Source organism: Pinus tabuliformis, chromosome J (assembly GCF_031772625.1).
Source record: "Pinus tabuliformis cultivar Carrire ecotype Pingquan chromosome J, CPIR1, whole genome shotgun sequence".
Lineage (NCBI taxonomy): Eukaryota > Viridiplantae > Streptophyta > Pinopsida > Pinales > Pinaceae > Pinus > Pinus tabuliformis.
In genome coordinates this window covers 1,035,576,571-1,035,598,295 of record NC_142295.1, presented here as the reverse complement: position 1 = coordinate 1,035,598,295, position 21,725 = coordinate 1,035,576,571, and the positions used below count along the sequence as shown (strand labels likewise).

Sequence of the window (21,725 nt, the reverse complement as noted above, 5' to 3'; positions counted from 1 at the left end):
TGGATGATTTCTCTCGCAAGACTTGGATATATTTCTTGAAGAAGAAGGACAAAGTATTCTCATGGTTCTGTACTTTCAAAACTTTGGTCGAAAATCAAACAGGGAAGAAGATCAAAATATTGAGGACCAATAATGGAACCGAATATGAATCAAATGAGTTCAATAATTATTGTAGAGAAGCTGGCATTAAGAGGGAGACTACTACCGCATATACTCCTGAGAAAAATGGTGTTGCTGAAAGGAAGAACCATTCTATCGTAGAAGCCACACGTGCCATGCTTCATGATCAAAGCCTTCCGAAGTTCTTATGGGCTGAAGCTGCAAACATTGTCGTGTATGTTCAAAATAGATGCCCTCATCAAGCGTTGGACTCCAAAACTCCCGAAAAAGTTTTCACCGATAAGAAACCTGATGTTTCTCACTTTAAAATTTTTGGTAGTCCCATATATTTTCATGTGCCGAAAGAAAAGAGAAGCAAATTGGATGCTTCTAGGAAGAAAGGAACATTTGTGGGCTACAGTGAAACTTCTAAGGCATATAGAATCTATGTGCCTGGTCAAAGAGAAGTGGAGATAAGTCATGATGTCACCTTCGATGAGGATGTTTCCCTTGGGAAGATTAGTAACCTTCCTCTTCCAAGGAAGGACAAAGAAGCAAATTCAGGAAAGCAGGGAGAACCGCAAGATGAGCCGATGCCCGATGCTGAAGGACCAATGGATCCCATTGATCCACCCCCTCATGAGCCCTCCTCCTCAAAAAGGAGACCCTCATGGCTTAGGGAGACTCTCAAAGATACCGAGAGACATGTTGCACCTAGGGGGACATTTCGTGAAGCAAGAAATCGAATAGGTACCAAGGGTACTTAGCTGCAATGAGCACCATTGTTCAATCTTAACCTTGCACATTCGAAGAAGCTGCAAAGCGCCAAGTTTTGAAGGATGCAATGAATGAAGAGTATGAGTCAATTATGAAGGATGATGTTTGGGATGTGGTCCCTAGACCCAAGAAATGGCTCTACAAGATCAAGCATGGAGCTGATGGAAGTGCTGAAAAGTTCAAGGCCATATTTGTCGCTCAACGCTTCTCTCAAAAGGAAGGTGTAGATTATAATGCAATATTTGCACCAGTTGCCTGCTACACAAGCATCCGTTCGATTATAGCCCTTGTTGCCTCGCAAAAATGGAATCTACACCAAATGGATGTCAAGACTGCCTTCTTTTATGGTTCACTCAAGGAGGAAGTCTATATAGAACAACCTGAGGGGTTTGAAGTTCAAGATCGTCAGACACATGTATGCAGATTGAAGAAAGCCCTCTATGGGTTGAAGCAAGCTCCCCGAGCTTGGTATGAGAGGATCGACAGCTATCTGATGAAGTTGGGATTTACAAGAAGTGAAGCTGATCCGAACCTTTACCTTAAGGTTGAGAATGATAGACCTCTCATATTGGTACTCTATGTGGAAAATCTCTTTCTGACTGGTGCAGACCCTCTCATTCATCAATGTGAGAGGGCGTTAGCTTCCAAATTCGAGATGAAGGACCTAGGGCTAATGCATTACTTCCTAGGGTTAGAGGTCTGGCAAAAGCCAGGTGAGATTTTCCTTTCTCAAGGAAAATACATCGTGAAGCTACTTGAAAGATTTGGGATGGTGGACTGCAAGTCTGTGACTACTCCGATGGAACTTAACTTCAAGAAGTTATGCAGAAGTGTTGCTAGGCCCGACTTGGGAAATCCTTTTGAGTATCGTCAACTCGTGGGGGCCCTGATGTTCTTGGTGAACTGTCGTCCGAACATATGTTTTGCAGTGAATACATTGAGTCAGTTTATGGTCGAACCTCATCACATACATTGGATTGTTGCCAAGAATCTCTTAAGACATCTTCGGGGCACAATCACTTATGGATTCAGATACATTGTCGGGAATGTGAGGCTACATGGTTACTCTAATGCAGACTAGGCTTGCAGTGTGGTGGATCGTAAAAGCACATCTAGATGTTGCTTCTCTCTAAGTTTTGCTTCGATATCATGGATGAGCAGAAAGCAGAAGTCGGTTGCCTTGAGCACCGCTGAGGCTGAATACATAGCTGCTAGTATGGCTTCTTGTGAAGTTGCTTAGTTGAGGAAGCTCTTTAGTGAGTTGTTTGGACATGTGTCGGATACCACCGTGATCTATTGCGACAACCAGAGTGGGATTCGTCTTTCTGAGAATCTCGTGTTTCATGACCACTCCAAGCATATTGATATCAGGGACCACTTTATCCAGCATATGGTAGAACGGAGAGCAATAAGGCTCCAACACATTAGGATTGATGATCAGGTCGTCGATATTTTTACGTAGCCCCTAAGGAAGGTCAATTCTTAACCTTCCATGAACAACTTGGAGTCGTGGAGAGACCCTCTTATGAGGGTCTCGTATGAGATGGATGTTGAACTCTGGGAGCTCCAGGGGGCGTGGGGTACTTCTTGGAGCGATGAGCAACCATAGGGTGAGTGGTTCACCTTCTCCTAATGATGCGCGATGTACAGGGTGAGTGGTTCACCTTCCTCTATGATACTCCATGTTGAGATATGCATAGGATGAGTGGTTCACCTTCTCGTCTGGCATATGAGCAGGATGAGTGGTTCACCTTCTCCTGTCAGCACATCCTACCCATGCAGTCTGGGACTCATGGGAAGTACCTCTCATCTGGCCAATGAGTAGGGAAATGAGGATAGGGACCATAGTACTGCCGATGGACGCATCGTGTACTACCGTACTCCCTATGCTAGGATGTTGATATTGATCTAAGATCAATGGAAACTGACTTCGCGTCAGTTAAGAGTGGTATGACACACTCTATTATTGGAGACCGACTTCAGGTCAGTGGAGAATGGTATGATACATTCTCGATCAATTCTTCTTTCTTCGTTGTTCAGCAAAGAAGAGCAGAGCAGAGACATGGATGATACAGATTGTTAGACAGTTTGGCAAGTGAAGTTCTCCCTAGTTTAGAGGGAGTGTTAAATTTGGCAACTAGGACCAAACTTCACCTTGGACAGCTCATATGAGGCAGCTAATGTTTTCATTGGATTCCTCTCTCCGAGAGTTGTAGGATTGATCTAAAGATCATCCCATTCTAACATGTACAAATGGAATTATAAATTTATTTTGATTATGGACAGATTGTCAATGTCGGCCAGCCATCAAAATTGCACCTCAACGTTGCATATAAATACAAGGAGCCTCCTCCTCATTTTGGCATCTCACTCACACTCATTCTTCTCTCTCCTTCGTTGATTGGGTACGAATTTCAGAGGCATCTCTCCACATGTGCGAAGAAGAGAAGGGTTTTCTGTCCCTGCGTTGACCGAAGTTGCAGGAGGGTTGTTTTGACTTGCGTTGACCAGTGTTGACCTATTTTGACTGCGGTTTTGTGTGGGGGATCTTTGTTTGGGTAGGCCGCATTTCTGGGCACAGAAATTGAGGTTGTTTGACCATTGTTTGACCAGCGTTGACTGCAGAAGGGTTTGTTGCAGCATTGACTTTCATTGACCAGATTTGACTGGACTTTTTCGGACTGTTTTTGGGCTGATTTGACTAGCTGTTGGAGGCCAAGTTGACCAAGTTTGACCGAGCTGTTTTGGAGGTCAAAATCTGCCCTGTTGACCAGCGTTGACTTTCTAGTTAGGGCTTTCTATTACTGCTGTTTGACTAGTCATATTTCACTTTGATTGGGCAGGTGAATATTGTATATTTTACTCTCTCTCTCTACTGAACTTTTGAAGAACAATAAGATGAATTGATCAAGGGTTTCCCCACATTGGGGTTTGTCCCTGGCTGGTGCCATATCTTGTGTCCTGTTGTATTGCTTGTCTTCCACTATTATTGTTTATGTTCATGTTGATGTGATTGCTAAACTGGACATTGATATTGGGCTAATAAGAAAATTGAAATGAAATTGCGTTTAAGCATGAAAATACCATTGTTATCTAAAATTAACAGGATCAAACCACATTAAAAGGGATTCCACAAGCAAAGATGGCCCTTGCCACTCTTGAGTCGACTTCTTCTCTCCCTTAACAATCAAGCATTTTCAACAATTTATTGTCTTGAATTGGAGTTGATGGTTTGGATAACTTTGCTTCTACTTCTAGCGCTCTCTTCTTTCTTGCTTCCTCAACAATCCTTGGCTCAATGCTATCTATTATCACAATTCAAGTTTCAATAGCAGCTCAAAGTTCAAACTAATCTAGTGTTCTAAGTTTTAAACAGTTCTGGGACGCGTTGACAGATAATTTGTCAACATTGATTTAATGATTAAAAAGGAAAAGCGCTAACAAATTATATGTTAGTGAATGGTTAAATTTCTAAACAAGCAGGTTTCCTAAAAGGGGTTTGTCCCTAGTGTTAGTACTCAGATTTTGCAGCGCTCGTGAAGTTTGAGATTTTGTAGCGCCAGCGTAGCAAATGACAAAAAAGTTGGAATTGGGTACAAAAATATGGAATGTAGAGCAAAATGTTGCAGGGTTGGGGGAAAAAACAATTTCTAAGGCTAATTTTGGTCTCGGGTTCATTGCAAGGTCAAAGTGATTATTTAATAATAATAAAAAAAAAGTGGACCTGAGGCCCAATCTCCAACTATCTACCAAGTCCACAAGTTATCGGCCACACTCCAAGTCACAATTCAGGTTTCGAGCATACATAACACAAGTCGCAACACATCAAAGTCTAGCGACAAGCCACCGAAGGGGAATTCGTTTTGCACAACGCGTCAATATAAATGGAGACCATGGATGTATATAAACACACTGAAACTCATTACCTCTCAACTGTCAGATTAATCCTATGATAAATAAAAATATATTAAACGATACTTGAGTCAAAACCCTCTGCGCTATGTGTCAACATGCTTGGGCCTATCTCACGCCTTCCTAGATTCCAAAAAATGATGTTCAGTTCTCATGGAGACGCCAGACAACTATATACATTGAAGGTTGGGGTGTTGAGGGTAACACCTCCACAACCGCACAGAGAGAAAATTGGAACAATTGTCAATACACTGTGAAGTGATGTTGTGATGCTAACAAAGCACTCAAGTGTCATTTCAGTACACTGCCAGGTAAATGCCCAAATTTAGTATGAAGCTCTCGTGAATGCCCACGCACTTGTTGGTTTCCAAGTGTTATTTCTTAGGGCAAGTTGGAAATTGACAATCATAACGATGAACACACAGCCCTTTTTAAATCCTCATTTTGAGTTCTTGAAATCCTAACATCAACCCATGTCTTAGCAAGCATGGATGAGTACATTTATAGTGTGAAGCTTTACCACCAAATATAGAGGCAGATGTCAAACCCTAGCATGTTTGGTTATCAACAGAAAAGCGCCAAATGTCAAATGCCAAGAGACAGAGGATGACTCGTTGCCCAAATGCCTACTCCGAATTGGAACTTTAGTGTGGCTATTGCAATGTGAAGTGCCATGCTGATGTGTGAAGGAATCATGGTGTGTTTTGTTCATATCCCTTCAAGCCACAACATGCACATATCGAGTTTCATGCTACCGTTGTTCAGAAAAGAATTCAGAATGTCTCCTCAATTTCTCAAAGTGTGTTATTTATAAGTTCGATTGAGTATATATGTACACAGGGGTTCAAGTTGTTGACTGAAGAAATATATGTCCGGCCTTGTGTTTGATTGCTCACGCATTGGAAACGATTGCTTAATGGATTCAATTGCACCAAGCGTTGGAAATTAATTGTGCCCAGCAATTAGTCATTGTCAAGTAAGGGGGTGCTAGAAATTGGATGCTGTCCTTTGTTCTAGAAGTTTCAATTTTTGCAAATGAGTAGAACGAGTCCAGGGGGTCAGCATTTTGAGTCTCATTAATACCCTTTGTGGAATGAAAATGCCTACAAGTGTCAATGGTGAGACCAATAGAGCTCGATAGATGCCACAAAATCCTTTTATTATTGCCATGAAAACAATTGGTGCAGGGGTTTATGAATTTGATTACAGTGAGCATCTTTCAAAGCTCTCTCAAGATGGTGATTGTAAGCTGATCTCAGATTGAGGGGTTATAATACAGAAGGTTATGGTAAATCATAATGCACAAACATGATATGCTTTCTTTTTTTGTTCAGTTCGAAGGTACAAAAACAAATATCATGAAGAGTAGACAGTAAATAAAAATCAAATTGTGTTTAAGAGAAATGGGAGCCCTATGAAACTTTGCATGCAGGAGATCGTTTTACTGCCAGTGGGAATAACTCTGCAACTCGTTCAAAGTGTTCAAATCCTTTGGATGGCCAATCCAGATGAGACAACTTTCTGCACATGGGTGTTGTTGCATGATATCAACCTAGCACGACTTACTCCATATCTCAAAGTTCTACACACGCCATTTTCAGCCTGGGAATGTCATGAAGGCAGGACAACTCTTGTTTAAGGGACTTTCAAATCGAAAATGGAAATATGGAGACAGAGTAGTAGTGTTGAAACAAGGCATAGTCAAAATTTGCTTGCACATTAATTCATTTTAACCTGCAACATATGTAACTCCTATCAGTTATGCCCAAAGGGAATACAACAAGATTTGTGGATGTTTGCAAATGATTCAGAGACCTCTAAAACGTAACAAGACTTTGGTGCATCATCAGGATGTCAAGGGTAATCAAGCTGTGTGTTGCAAGCATTTTGATGCATTGGGGAATGTCTATAGGTGATCTGGAACTTTCACAAATAAGTCTTTTAATGCCCTCTTCAAAGCCTAGTTTTGGTCAAAATCAAGCTGATGGTGGATTCAAAGCAAAGTTCCTAAAAACGCAGCAAGCATAGTCTCAAAGGTTGTATAAGCACAAGCTGGCATTGAAAACTCTATGCATCTCAAAAGATATGAATGGCTTATCAAAGCAAATAACCCTAATAGATATCCATACCCTCTTAAAATTACGCATCAAAAACAAACTGAAAGTGAAAATTATGTGAAGATATCAAGGATGAGATCTAAGAATTACTTTTGCAGATTCATGTATTTGTTTATTTTGCAAATAGAATGTCAAATGGAATTCACAGTAGATAGAAGATTGATGTTCTGCAAATGATTCAATGAGTCATAAAGCAAAGGATAGATGTGGCAATCAAATTCCAGATTTTTATGCTCAAAATCAGCAGTTTTTAGATTTCAAGCAGTCGGTTGAAGATAGCAGATTCAGTATTTCTAGGCATCAAAGGACATATGGCAGAGCATCCCAGATTCCATGGCAAAAGATAAATTCCAGATTATGTAGCAGTTAAAACTTAAAACATTATTCCATATTTAAGGGCATTTGATCTCAAGACTTTCGACAGTCAAATGAAGAACAAAACACCTGGTACCAATGGATTATTCTCAGACTTTATGGCAAACAATTTTCCGAATTCCTTGCAATTATTCGTAACAGCTTTATCTTTTTGTTTATTTTTGTATTTCTGTTCCCTGAAAATTAGAAACAGATTGAGAGCATGTTTTTGTATTTAAGTGATAATTTGTAATAAAGAGGGATTGGAGTTTTGTGGAAAATTCCCGAGTATTGTTGTACTTTTTGAGATTAATATATATTTTTCTATAAACAGTCTTATATGCCAGTTTGCAGAGATTCATGTATGAATAATTTCCTGTCGTTTTCTACTGTGTTTAAATTTCTCATTAGTCACACCTTCTGAACATTTGTCTTCAGCATTTGGATAAAGTTTGATGAATTAGAATTCATGTGGAATTGCTCAGATTCATGTTATTTGGATGCTTAATTGTTCTTTCAGCTTAAATATCACTGCAAAAATCTCAGTGCTGTCTTGATGTTTATCTTCTATAGTCTTCTACATACCTTGATGATAACCTGTCAAAGAAATTGTGAGTTATCTTGCCTTTGTTTATAGTTGTTCATGTGATCTGTGTTTAGCAAGAATTTATCTTTTGTCAAAGACTCCATGCCCAATGGTCTCTTTCATTACTTTCCAAACCAAATTCATTTATGTCAAAACAAATCTAGCCAATGAGCTTAATGACCTACTGCTAAAGTGACCTTGAGTGGTAGAGTTAAGGAGAAATCCCTCTCTAGATCGAAGGGCCAGCTTTCAATCCAAAGCGGTTGAAGTTTTACTCAGTGAGTTTCCTTCCACAGCCAAGGAAAACTTCTGAGTGATAACATATTGGTGTCGTTGCCAGGGAACGAAGGTGATGTCATCCCTAGGTAGTACGACAAAGAATCAGATTTGACTTTTGATGGTGAACAAAGGTCACACACAAAGCGGTTGTGCACCATTCACCTGGCGACTCCATTGTCAAATTCCAGAAGTCAGAACTTTCATGGTCACTCCACTATTCGAAGAATTCAGAGCTTGAACTATAGATCCAGTTGCCTAGTCAATCGAGATGACAGGGTATGTTGAAGATCCTTTGTCTATTGAATGTTTTCGAGAGTATTTTGATATGTTTGATGATGATCAAGTGGAAGATGCTTTCTCAATTTTTTTACCTAGGTATTTAAGATTATGCAAATGTTCTGAGGAAAAGAGTTATTTTCTTGCTCAAAGACCAATTCTTGCTCTTGGTTTTCCTTAAGCTAGTTACCTCATAGGGATCATTGTGCCACCTTTCATTGAAAAAAAAATATTTGATCCCCTTCTCTTCCCTGATTAGGTCAAGCTCATCATTGGCTGCTAAACCCTCCCCCCTTGACCTAACTTGGGGTCCACTTGGCCTGTGTCGTCCCATTTCTCATCAAAGACAATTCTTACAAGACAACTTGGGAATCCAAGTTTTGCAAGGATTTTAGGAATTAGGAAACTCCTTTACAAGTCATATCCCCTTAACCTAGCCCTTAAATCCTCACCTCCTTCTCCTAGAAAGCTGTGTACCTTGCTTAAAGAGCAAGCAAACTCCATTCTTAACCTCCTTCTAGGGAAAGGATCATTAAGGTCACTTCACATCCATTTGTTGATTCATCCTTCACAAGTGACTTTCTATATACTGGGTCTCCTCCCATCGGTGAAAGTCCATAAAGAGTAGGGAGTCTTAGCTGAGGTGGCAGTGGGCTAAGTCTCCATTGTTGCCCTTGATATAGCAGTTGTCCCTTAGGACCCCCTTTTAGTCCCCCTGCTAGTTTGAGCGGTAACATTTTGGCAACATTACTGGGGACACGAAACATGTGTTTTGTTCCCCATACGACATATTGATATAACATTATTGGCGACTCCATTGGAAGAACGAAACCCTAGTTCTTCATTGAACTTTAAGGTCGATGCTTGTAGGGTGAAGCAAGCATTTTTCTAAGCATCTTTAAATTCACCTTGGCGACTCCTACATATTTTTCATGTATATCTCAAATAGGTTGTCTTTCTTTGATAAATTTCCCGCTTTGGACATTGCTAGCATCCTTGGGCACCCTAATCATGTCACGGGAAGGATGGTACGTGGGGTGCCCGTGTTTGATGGTGATCCACTCTCCGCAATTGACCACATAGAAAGATTTTCTGCACATGCTTCAAGAGAGGAGGTTGTTCACCAAGATGTCCTTATGTTGTTCATGGGATCTCTCGGTGGTCATAACTCATGGCTGCATGATCATGAACCTAAGAGCATCTCATCTATTGAGGAGTTCGTTGATGGCTTTCTTAGACATTTTCAAGTATGCCCCACATTAAGCATCCAAGAGGAAGCCTTCATTGACCATCATCAAGACATTGAGAATCTAAGTAATGAGCAAGAAGACGAGTCCTCCTCAGGTCCACATGACGAAAAGGATGATTTTGAGAACACATGTGTTGGGAAGGATGAAGTTGAGACTAACCTTACCTTTCTCGAGGATATTACTCCTAATGACTCTCCTTTTGAGAACCTTGAGGAAGGTGATCCCATTTTCCCCTTAGAAGATGATATTGGAGATTACTTCCATATTGAAAAGGAGAAATGGGAAATTGTTGGTCCTCAATTTGATTGTGCTCCCATTTACGACACCGACAAGGAGGATGAGGTTGAAATTGGTCCTCCCTTTCTCTCAAGTATTATTTATGATGACATATCCATTGATGCCCTTGGGAAGGAGAAATTTTATTTTCCCTTGCATAAGGAGGGGCAATTGGAAGTGATCAATTTTCCTGTTAGGAAAGGCCCAATCTATGATACTAAGGAAATCAATAACGCTCCTCTGTTGATTTGTGGTAGCATCGGATGTGCTCTAGCCATGAAAATTGGTGGAGAGGCTAAGGCACATAAGATCTCCAAGACCCAGAAATCGTTTGGGGAAATTCCACCCGGATGGAAAGATATTAAAATAATTAATATTTTTAATGGGGTTCCTAAATCTAAACTTAGGAAAATTAAAATATTAATGTGTATTAATATAAAATGGGTGAGAAAGATCTAAAGGACGAGGATCAAGCCAAATCTAATCTTAGTCGTTGATTAGGGACTTAATCTCAATCGTTGAATCGTCAATAGGAAAAGTATAAGAGGAGGCTTGAGGGTCAGTTGGAGATACACCAAGTTGATCAAGAATTCGATTTTCTAGGGCATGGCTTGCTGAGAAATCGAGTTAGTGATATGTTGCAGCGAGGGCCAGTTCAGCAGAAGGCCGAGAATACATATCAGAGAGCCAGAGAAGTGTCGAAGAGACAACACAGAGCCATGGAAGACTGACGCAAAGGCAGTCAAGACTGACGGAGAGGCTAAGAGGGCCAGCGCAGAAGACGTAGAGGGCCAAGACGCTGACGCAGAAGGCCAAGAGGCTGACGCAGAGGTAGTAGAGGTTGCGCAGAGGCTAGCAAAGCTGATGCTGGGCTGAAGAGGCAGCGCTGAGGGATTTTCGTGGGGCAGACTGGGATCAGCTTTGCTAGCCTCTGCGCAGAGCAGAAAAGGGTGACACAGTCCCTGGAGGGTGACGCAGTTCCAAAGAGAAGCTTGGATCAGCTTTCGTTGTCCATCTAAGGCACAGGCGAAGTTGTTGTGGGATCAATCATCCGGTTGCTGATCAGCCGGAATATCTGTCTCCGAGGAGAGGTACTTCTGCCAAGGAAATTCTCTTAAGGGTGAGCCATTTCTGGCACCCTAGTTGTATTCAAAAACTGCATAATAATAAAACCCTCATATCTGCTGCACTGGTTTTCCCGCATTGTGTTTTTCCAGGGACGTTTGTCCAAAAATAACAGTGTCCCTTGTGTGATTGTCTCAGTTATTTGTGTGATTGTCTCAGTTATTTTAGTTGTTAATCTGTATATGTGTTAAGGTTGCATTTGTGTTTATTTCAGTATTTATATTTATAAATAACTTGTTAATGGAAAGAACAAGTAGGAGATAATAAACCAGATAATGTAGTAGGGATTTCTAATGTGTCAGACTTAGAAATTTCAACATGGTATCAAAGCATTGCAAATCACAGAAGGATTTAAGGCACTAGCAGAAATCTGAAATTTGCAACAGTAGTAGCTGTCTCGAGAGACAGCGTTGTTCCAGAGCTAAAGCAGCAAGAGAGGAAGTGACGCAGAGCCTGCATCATCATTTCAAGCCAGGAGGAGGGTCAGCACAAAGGCAAAGAAGGGCAGATCAGACCTACACAGTGCCCAGTCATCTTTCTCAGCCAGGAAGGATCGACGTTGTGGCCAGGAGGAGAAGGTTCAGCCTTTGTTGGGATTGCGCAGAGCCTGAAAGGCTCAGTTTCTTCGATTGTCGAGGCTTGGGGAGCTATGGGCAGACTATGATTTGTGGAGCTGGTGGGACGTTGTTTCTGTCAAAGCAAAACAGTGTCTAAGGAGGCAGGACCAAGGTAGAGGGAGTCACTACCTCAACGGATTTCTAGCCAAGGAATCCAGATCCGAGTTGCAGTTGCAAGGAGGATTGGAGAGGAGCGGTTCGACAGTTGGCCAGAGGATTTCTAGAAGGGAAATCAGGACTTAGAGGGAGATTTCCAAGAGGGGAGTCGAGACTCAGAGGGAGTCCAGAAGAGGAGCTGAAATGGCAGTGAATGGAATAAAGAATCAAAACAGGTTGGATGGGGCTTCCAACTTTGTCATCTAGAAGGCCAAGATCCTGGCAGTCCTGGATCGAAATCACATCAAGGACTTTGCCTTGAAAAATGTGGCTATCCCAGTTAACCCAACTGAGAACGAGAAGTATGAGGATGCAATGGCAAGGGTGAAGTGCATGATCCTAGATGGGGTCAAAGATCATGTCATACCACATATTGCTAAGAAGAACACAGCAAAGGAGATGTGGGACACCCTGACCACCTTATACCAGGGCTCTTCCGTGCAACGGAAGATGCTATTGGAGAATCAGCTGCGGTCATATCAGATGCATAAGGGAGAGCAGATAGATCCATTCCTTCTCAGGTTGCAGGAGATTCACGACCAGCTTACTTCCGTGGGGTCTACATCGGATCTAGAATTTATGGTTAGGACTGCCCTGAATGCAGTCTCCGAGGGATGGGAGACATTTGTCCAAAGTATTTTGGGCAGGGCTACTCTTCCGGATTGGGAGGAGATGTGGGCAGCTCTTCGCCAAGAAGAGATCAGGAGGATAACCAAGGCGAGGATTAGTGGCAAGGGAGGTCAAATCAAGAAAGAGGAGGAGGGTGCGGCTCTAGCATCTGCGGGACAAAAAGGAAAGAGGAAGAAGAAAGACATCTCCAAGGTTAAGTGCTTCCATTGTGGGGAGCTGGGACATTATGCATCCCAGTGTCCTAGGAAGAAAAACAAGGGAGAGACTTTTGATTCAAAGGCAGCTCCAGCTAAGGTGGAGAAAGAGGTTGAGATTGATGACGATTGTGCCATGACTGCTCATGCACCTCTAAAGAAAAGGTGGGGTGACATCAAGTTGTAATCAGGAGGACTACATACTAGGGGCAGGATCCTTGAGGTGCCCAAACTCTTGGATCACATCCAGCTACAGGAACCCTTAACGACAGTAGCATGATGACAGATGTCGGGTGGAGCAAAGTGTGATGGAGCAGCAAGGCAAGGCTAGAGTGCAAAAGTCTGTAGCAGGGCAGCAAACGTTGCAGCAGTATGAGAGGCACAGAGGTGTTCGCAGCAGCGCAGTGGCAGCAGAGGGAGCAAGGGTTAGCAACAGAGGCAGTTTCAGCATCACAAGGCTTCCAGACTGACTGGGATGTCGGTATTTGGGGAAGTCAATTACCTACTTCTCGGTAATTGAGTTGCAGTGCAGCAGTTAACAGTGGCAATGCAAGGGGCAGCATGGGCAGCATATTGAGAGGGAGCTGCAGTACAAATGTAGCAGTGGCAGTGGCAGTGTCATGGGCAGCAGTACAGGTTGCAGCAGTGCAAAGGATGTGAGGCAGCAGGCCAAGCATCAGCACAGGTACCAGTGCGAAGGATCAGTGTGATGTTCCAGTGGTGGAGCATTACTAAAGCACACTCCTCGCTAAGGAGTGTTGATTTGTGGTACATCGGATGTGCTCTAGCCATGAAAATTGGTGGAGAGGCTAAGGCACATAAGATCTCCAAGACCCAAAAATCGTTTGGGGAAATTCCACCCCGATGGAGAAATATTAAAATAATTAATATTTTTAATGGGGTTCCTAAGTCTAAACTTGGGAAAATTAAAATATTAATGTGTACTAATATAAAATGGATGAAAAAGTTCTAAATGATGAGGATCAAGCCAAATCTAATCTTAGTCATTGATTAGGGACTTAATCTCGGTCGTTGAATTGTCAACAGGAAAAGTATAAGAGGAGGCTTGAGAGTCAGTTGGAGATACACCAAGTTGATCAAGAATTCGATTTTCTGGGGCAGGGTTTGCTGAGAAATCGAGTTAGTGATATGTTGCAGCGAGGGGCAGAAGGCCGAGAATACATATCAGAGAGGCAGAGAAAGTGTCGGAGAGACAGCGCAGAGCCTTGGAAGGCTAATGTAGAGACAGCGCAGAGCCTTGGAAGGCTGACGCAGAGGCTGAGTGGGCCAGCGCAGAAGATGCAGAGGGCCAAGAGGCTGACGCAGAAGGCCAAGAGGCTGACGCAGAGGCAATAGAGGCTGCTCAAAGGCTAGCAGAGCTAATGGTGGGTTGAAGAGGCAGCGCTGAGGGACTTTCGTGGGGCAGACTGGGAGCTGAGAGGCAGACGCAGAGCAGAAAAGGGTGACGCAGTCCTTGGAGGGTGACGCAGTTCTAGAGAGAAGCTTGGATCAGCTTTCGCTGTCCAGCTAAGGAACTGTCGAAGTTGCTGTGGGATCAATCATCTGGTTGCTGATCAACCGGAATATCTATCTCCAAGGAGAGGTACTTCTACCAAGGAAATTCTCTGAAGGGTGAGCCATTTCTGGCACCCTAGTTGTATTCAGAAATTGCATAATAATAAAACCCTCATATCTGCTGCACCGGTTTTCCCGCATTGGGTTTTTCCGGGGACATTTGTCCAAAAATAACGGTGTCCCTTGTGTGATTGTCTTAGTTATTTCAGTTGTTGATCTGTATATGTGTTAAGGTTGCATTTGTGTTTATTTCGGTATTTATATTTATAAATAACTTGTTAATGGAAAGAACAAGTAGGAGATAATAAACCAAATAATGCAGTGGGGATTTCTAATGTGTCAGACTTAGAAATTTCAACATCCTCCTTATGATTCTATATTCAAATCACCTGAGCCTTTAGATTATGATTTTGGGGAAGAGAAACCTATTGGATATAACACTCCACCCTCCCCTTTGCCTTCTTCCCTTGTTCATCATTTTGAGAGTGATTCCCGTGCTTGTTCTCATATGATCTCAAGTGACCTTGATCTTTTTCCCCTTTCTGAGTATAGTTTCAAGGAAGAACCCCTCATTGAATATTCTTTATCTCCTTGGGCGCCCCCTCAGGATCATGATCAATCTATAACCTCCCCTATCCATTGTGATTATCATAGGCAACCTACTTGTGTTTCTCCATCTCGTCAGTCGCCCATTCCTACTAATCATAACTCTGTAGAGGCCCTAAAATATGACATAAATAATAAGGACCATCATATGCCCAAGGTTGCGATCTATAAAGATTTTATGGGCCTAATCATTGACATCTCTAGATTTTGGTTAGACGAGAGGATCTCATGGACTAGATTACATCATTTTCTTACGTCTTCTCACGTGATCATCCTTGTGTCGGCATTGTATTTTCCTACGTCCCATCGGCCTTATCATCCATATGATTTTGTCCACATTCGCTTTGGCATTTGCCACATGAATAATCATATAGGTCGGCATATTTATATTGATTTGATAGTATGTTAGTTGCATTGGCTTTATGATTACACTTAGTATTAGTTTTATACCATATGCATGTTAGGGTAGGATGCATTGCATGTTGATTTTCGCATTAGAATTAATGTCATATGATATTTCTCATGATAGATTAAGTTGCATTTAGATTTAAAACTACATTTGAAAATTTATTTTTATGAGTTCATTTTAGGGGTCTAATCCAAGCATGTGCGATCATGAGACGCTGTGAAAGCATGTTGTCCCATGTCTTTCATCTACATGCAGATAACAGGTCTGCAGTGTACCAAGAGATTGTTGGTGTTCTCGTGACCTCCCATTTGTGTAGCTTTGCCCACTGTTTGATAGATCACGTCCCAGTTGGAGCTAGATGTTACCCACCATTTTGTGGGTGATATCCCTAGAAATTTTTTTTTCTAGAAGATGGTCCTCGATTGGTAGCCAGCAGCCCCTTGCAACCACCAACTAGCTCGTTGTGCCATTTCTCCGCCACCTGAGCCAGCCATGTGGTCCCTCACCCATCTGTCATGGTCGTATGTTTGAAGGTGGGCCTCCCAAACCTGAAGGTATGCCTTGTCATTTGGTAATTGAGTATTGTAGTTTACTTATCATGGAAACTTTTGGGCATGGATTAATGGGGGGATTCGGTGGAAAGAGTGGGCTAGGTTTGTGCTCTTGTCCCCTATACCTCTTTTGGATGTTAACCTTGGACCCTAGTCCTGTGGGATCTCTTTGACTGACCTTTGGGCTTTAGAAATGATACTTCATGGGAAACCATGATTTTGGTTGCGTGGTCCCGCTCCCTCATCCACAGAAATCATTCCCCTTCCACTCATTATAACCCCATTCATCATTTCTCCCACCTGGGTCCACATTCCTCCACTGGGTCCACATAGGGTTAGCCTTCCCCCTCCCCTTGCCCACACCTTGGGTCAGGCCTGGAATGATGCCCCGGAGGTTGATGCAGCTGAAAATAAAAGTAAAAGCATAATTGGCCACATTCAACAGGAATATTTACCACAAAATGAAAAAGATGGTCGAGACAAACACATTTAGCACATGGGAAAAAGCTAATGCATGAGCTCTGCCCCATTATCATGGCCATCACCCTAGTTCCTACAGGCCTAGATGAGCCTCCTTTATCATTCAAGAACCGATGATTGTCCCAAACCCTGGTGGGCAATGAACCGCCCTACCCTAAAAGGGTTATGCACTGCTATACCTTACACATCATGCTCTTATCCCTTGAGCCCCGAGCAGTTAATCAAAGAAAAATCATAAAAGGCAAAAGGCATATAAAGAAGGGTGGAAAAATCAAGGTCGAAGCACCTCATGCACCACGATTGCTCCCTCCTATACATTATATACCCAAGTGTGGGTTTCCCTTTTGCTAGCTACCCTAGTACCCCAGCATGTGGCCCAGGGTTGCCCCTTTTCATTCCCTACTCCATTCATCTATTTATCACATGCCACCACCCTTTGAAGGATGTACCTTGGACATACTATCCCCTTTAAAGGTAGAAACCACCTAATAGGATACTTGGTTAACCCCATTTGGAGCTTGGAGACATTAGCACATGCCAAAGCCCACTATGGAAGGGCATGCCATTATGAAGTGCCCACCTGTTGTCCATGGTTTGTAAGCTCTTTAACTCGATTTCCTTTGATGACTTGTTGTACTAGAAGGCTAGGGGATGCATTGGATCTTATGCAGGATTGCAAATGGTCTCCATTTTGGGTTTGGTCTCCCTATATGGGTTCCTTACCCTCCCGAGGGCTACATTGGCTACATTGGCACATGTAAGGTGTGCGTTGAGAGCCATGGACCTCCACAACAGTAGACAACACTCCATGGATCCCCAGAGATGTTCAGAGATTGCTCAAGATTCACCTATTGGACGAGGAAGATGCACCGGTTCACCATGCCCAACCGGCCCCACAGTTGTACCATACACTTAGTAGATGACCCAGGACTTGTATGCTGATGTGGCATCACTTACACCATCATCTGAGCCCTTACAGATGGTTTAAAGGCATATTCAACCTACTTGGAGGCCCATGAGGTTACTTGTGTGCCCTCACACCCACTGGGAGCACCACAAGTTTATTGTTTGGAGAACAAGTGGCCAACCCCTTGTCTACTACTTTTAGGAGTCATATTCATCATTGTGGCACTTATGGACTTCATCAGGCTTCTTAAAAGGCCCAACAACATGTATTATTGATCATTCAACCTCTTGAGAGACTTATTCTTTTGTTTATGAGCTAGTTTGGTGGGTTTGTCTCCAAAAGTTAGTTATTTTGAACATTATTTTATATTGGGGGCTAATGTAGGCCCAAGTAGCTAAATCGAACTCATTAGAAGTGTATAAATAGAAGTGATGAGGATTCATTTTAGCATCATCACTTGGTTGAACTTGTATCTCTTTAGAGAACTTCGTTATCCTTCTTGGTGGACGAAATTTTGGAGCATGGAATGAATTTTGATGTTTGGATCATTTTCTCTTGTCTTGGAGCTTCTTGTTTGGCAAATTTTGATGGTTGGATATACTCTAATACATGTAAGTGCAATTTTAATGCTATTCTATGCTCTATTTTTTCACATACATTGTTGCTAGGATTTCGCTATTTTAGGGCTAATTTGTTGCATCTATTATTGCGAAGTTGTGGAAATTTTGTTTCTAGATAGTGATGCTTCATGTATGGGCCATGTATGGTGAGTGAAAGTTCCTAGGGTATTTCATGGTTGAAATTTATCTTGATAAGCCATCTATTTTGCAAAACGAAGTATAAAGTCTTTGAAGTTGCTCTCCTTTGCCCTAGTGCTAAGTGAAGTTGCCTTTAAGGCCTCCTTAACCAAGAAAATCAAATCCGAATTCATAATCATTCTTGACTCCAATCTCCCCAAAGTATTAGGCACTGGTCTACCATACGTGATCACCTTAAAATTTATTTTTCTTTACCTTCTCCTCTTCTTTCTAAGTCTAGCCCCATAGGTCACCTAGGGCATCAAATATCTCACAATCTAGCCATGCAAATATTTCGATTTTTGGTCCACAACTGCACTAGTGTGTCCTCAAGAAGCCCTCAAATTTCATGTGATTCCAACAGTGGGATCTTGAGATATCGCAAGCCCTAGCTCAAAGACCAATTCTTGTGCTTGGTTTTCCTTAAGCTAGTTACCTCATAGGGACTTTCATTGAAGAAAATTTCTTTGATCCCCTTCTCTTCTCTAATTAGGTCAAGCTCATCATTGGTTGCTAAACCCTCCCCCCTTGACCTAACTTGGAGTCCACTTGGCCCGTGTCGTCCCATTTCTCATCAAAGACAATTCTTCCAAGACGACTCGGGAATCCAAGTTTTGCAAGGATTTTAGGGATTGAAAAACTCCTTTACAAGTCATATTGCCTTCACCTAGCCCTTAAATATTCACCTCCTTCTAAGGAAAGGATCATTAAGGTCACTTCACATCCATTTGTTGATTCATCCTTCACAATTGACTTTCTATATACTAGGACTCCTCCCATTGGTGAAAGCTCGTAAAGAGTAGGGACTCTTAGCTGAGGTGACAGTGGGTTAAGTCTCCATCGTTGCCCTTGATCTAGAAGTTGTCCCTTAGGACCCCCTTTTAGGTCCTCTGCTAGTTTGAGCGGTAACAAGCCTGAGGCCCAATCTCCAACTATCTCCCAAGTCCATTAGCTATCGACCACACTCCAAGTCACAATTTAGGTTTCAAGCATGCATAACACAAGTCGCAACACATTAAAGTCTAGCGCCAAGCCACCAAAGGGGAATTCGTTTTGCACAATGCATCGGTATAAATGAAGACCACGGGTGTATATAAACACCACTGAAACTCATTACCTCTGAAATGTGGGATTAATCCCATGATAAATAAAAATATATTAAACAGTGCTTGAGTCAAAATCCTTTGCACTATGTGTCAACATGCTTGGGCCTATCTCATGCCTTGCTAGATGTCAAAAGAATGATGTTTAGTTCTCATGGAGACGCCAGACAAATATATACATTCAAGGTTGGGGTGTTGAGGGTAACGTCTCTACAACCGCACAAAGAGAAAATTGGAAATATTGTTAATATACTGTGAAGTGATGTTGTGATGCTAACAAAGCATTCAAGTGGCATTTCACTACACCGCTAGGTAAACAGCCAAATTTCATAGGAATCTCTTGTGAATGCCCACGCACTTGTTGGTTTCCAAGTGTTATTTCTTAGGGCAAGTTTGAAATTGACAATCGTAAGGATGAACACGCGGCCCTTTTTTAATCCTCATTTTGAATTCTTGAAATCCTAAAATCAACCCATGTCTTAGCAAGCATGGATGAGTACATTTATAGTGTGAAGCTTTACTGCCAAATATAGAGGCAAATGTCAAACCCTAGCATGTTTGGTTATCAACGGAAGAGCACCAAATGTCAAATACCGAGAGACAGAGGATCGCTCGTTGCCCAAATGCCAACTCAGAATTGGAAGTTTAGTATTGCTATTGCAATGTGAAGTACCATGCTAATGTGTGAAGGAATCATGGTGTGTTTTGTTCATCGCCCTTCAAGCCAGGACACGGACAGGTTGAGTTTCATGCTACAGCTGTTGAGAAAAGAATTCAGAATGTCTCCTCAATTTCTCAGCGTGTGTTATTTATAGGTTCGATTGAGAATATATGTACACAGGGGTTCAAGTTGTTGACTGAAGAAATATACTTCCAACCTTGTGTTTGATTGTTCACGCATTGGAAATGATTGCTTAATGGATTCAATTGCGCCCAACATTGGAAATTGATTGTGCCTAGCAATGATTCATAGTCAAGTAAGGGGACACTAGAAATTTTATGTTGTCCTTTGTTTGAGAAGTTTCATTTTTTGCAAATGAGTAGAACAAGTCTAGGGTGTCAGTGTTTTGAGTCTCATTAATACCCTTTGTGGAATGAAAATGCCTAAAAGTGTCGATGGTGAGATCAATAGAGCTCGATACATGCCACGAAATCCTTTTTATTATTGCCATGTAAACAATTGGTGCAAGGGTTTATGAATTTGATTTCAGTGAGCATCTTTCAAAGCCCTCTCAATATGGTCATATCAAATTGAGGGGTTATAAAACAGAAGGTTATGGTAAATCATGGAGCCCTTTCAAGCATGGCCATCTCCTTAGTGGTTCAAGAAATGCACAAACATGTTATGCTTTCTTTTTTGTTCAATTTGAAGGTACAAAAACAAGTATCATAAAGAGCAAACAGAGTAAATAAAAATCAAATTTTGTTTAAGAGAAATGGGAGCCCTATGAAACTTTGCATGCAAGAGATCGTTTTACTGCCAGTGGGAATAACTTTGCAACTCGTTCAAAGTGTTCAAATCCTTTGGATGGCTAATCCAGATGAGACAACATTTTGTACATGGGTGTTGTTGCAAGATATCAACCTAGCACGACTTACTCCAAATCTCAAAGTTTTGCACACGCCACTTTCACCATGGGAATGTCATGAAGGCAGGATAACTCTTGTATAAGGGATTTTCAAATCTGAAAATGGAAATATGGAGACAAAGTACTAGTGTTGAAATAAGGCATAGTCAAAATTTGCTTGCACATCAATTCGTTTTAACCTGCAACATATGTAACTCCTATCAGTTATGTCAATTGCCCAAAGAGAATACAACGAGATTTGTGGATATTTGCAAATGATTCAGGGACCTATAAAACGTAACAAGACTTTCGTGCGTCATCAGGATGTTAAGGGTAATCAAGTTGTGTGTTGCAAGCATTTTGATGCATTGGAGAATGTCTATAGGTGATCTGGAACTTTCACAAATAAGTCTTTTAGTGCCCTCTTCATTGCCTAGTTTTGGTCAAAATCAAGTCGATGGTGGATTCATAGCAGAGTTCCTAAAAACGCAGCGAGCAAAGTCTCAAAGGTTGTATAAGCACAAGCTAGCACTAAAAAATTTATGGATCTCAAAAGACATAAATGGCTTATCAAAGAAAAGAACCCTAATAGATATCCATACCCTTTTAAGGATACACATCAAAGACAAATTGAAAGTGAAAATTATGTGAAGATATCAAGGATGAGATCTAAGAATTACTCTTGCAGATTCGTGTAGATAGAGGATCGGTGTTCTGCAAATGATTCGATGAATCATTAAGCAAAGGATAGATGTGGCAATCAAATTCCAGATTTTTATGCTCAAAATCAGCAGTTTTTAGATTTCAAGCAGTCAGTTGAAGATAGCAAATCCAGTATTTCTAGGCATAAAAGGACATATGGCAAAGCATCCCAGATTCCATGGCAAAAGATAAATTCCAAATTATGTAGCAGTCAAAACATCATTCCATATTGGGGTGGCAGGAGGGGGATGGATTCTCATTAATCTCGAAGGAATCATTGAAGACAGATATGCTTGGGGCCTGGGTAAGAAGACAAATAATCAAGTTGAATCTTATGGTTTGTTTTTCAACCTAACATTGGCTCAAAAAAAGGTCATTA

General features: G+C 41.7%; 1 protein-coding gene across 2 annotated transcripts in view; it reads right to left on the bottom strand.

Annotated features, from left to right (window-relative positions):
* DBR1 (debranching enzyme 1) overlaps positions 1 to 21,725 on the bottom strand; it is a 306,852-nt gene that overhangs the window by 81,348 nt on the left and 203,779 nt on the right. The gene's annotated exons all lie outside the window — the stretch shown is intronic.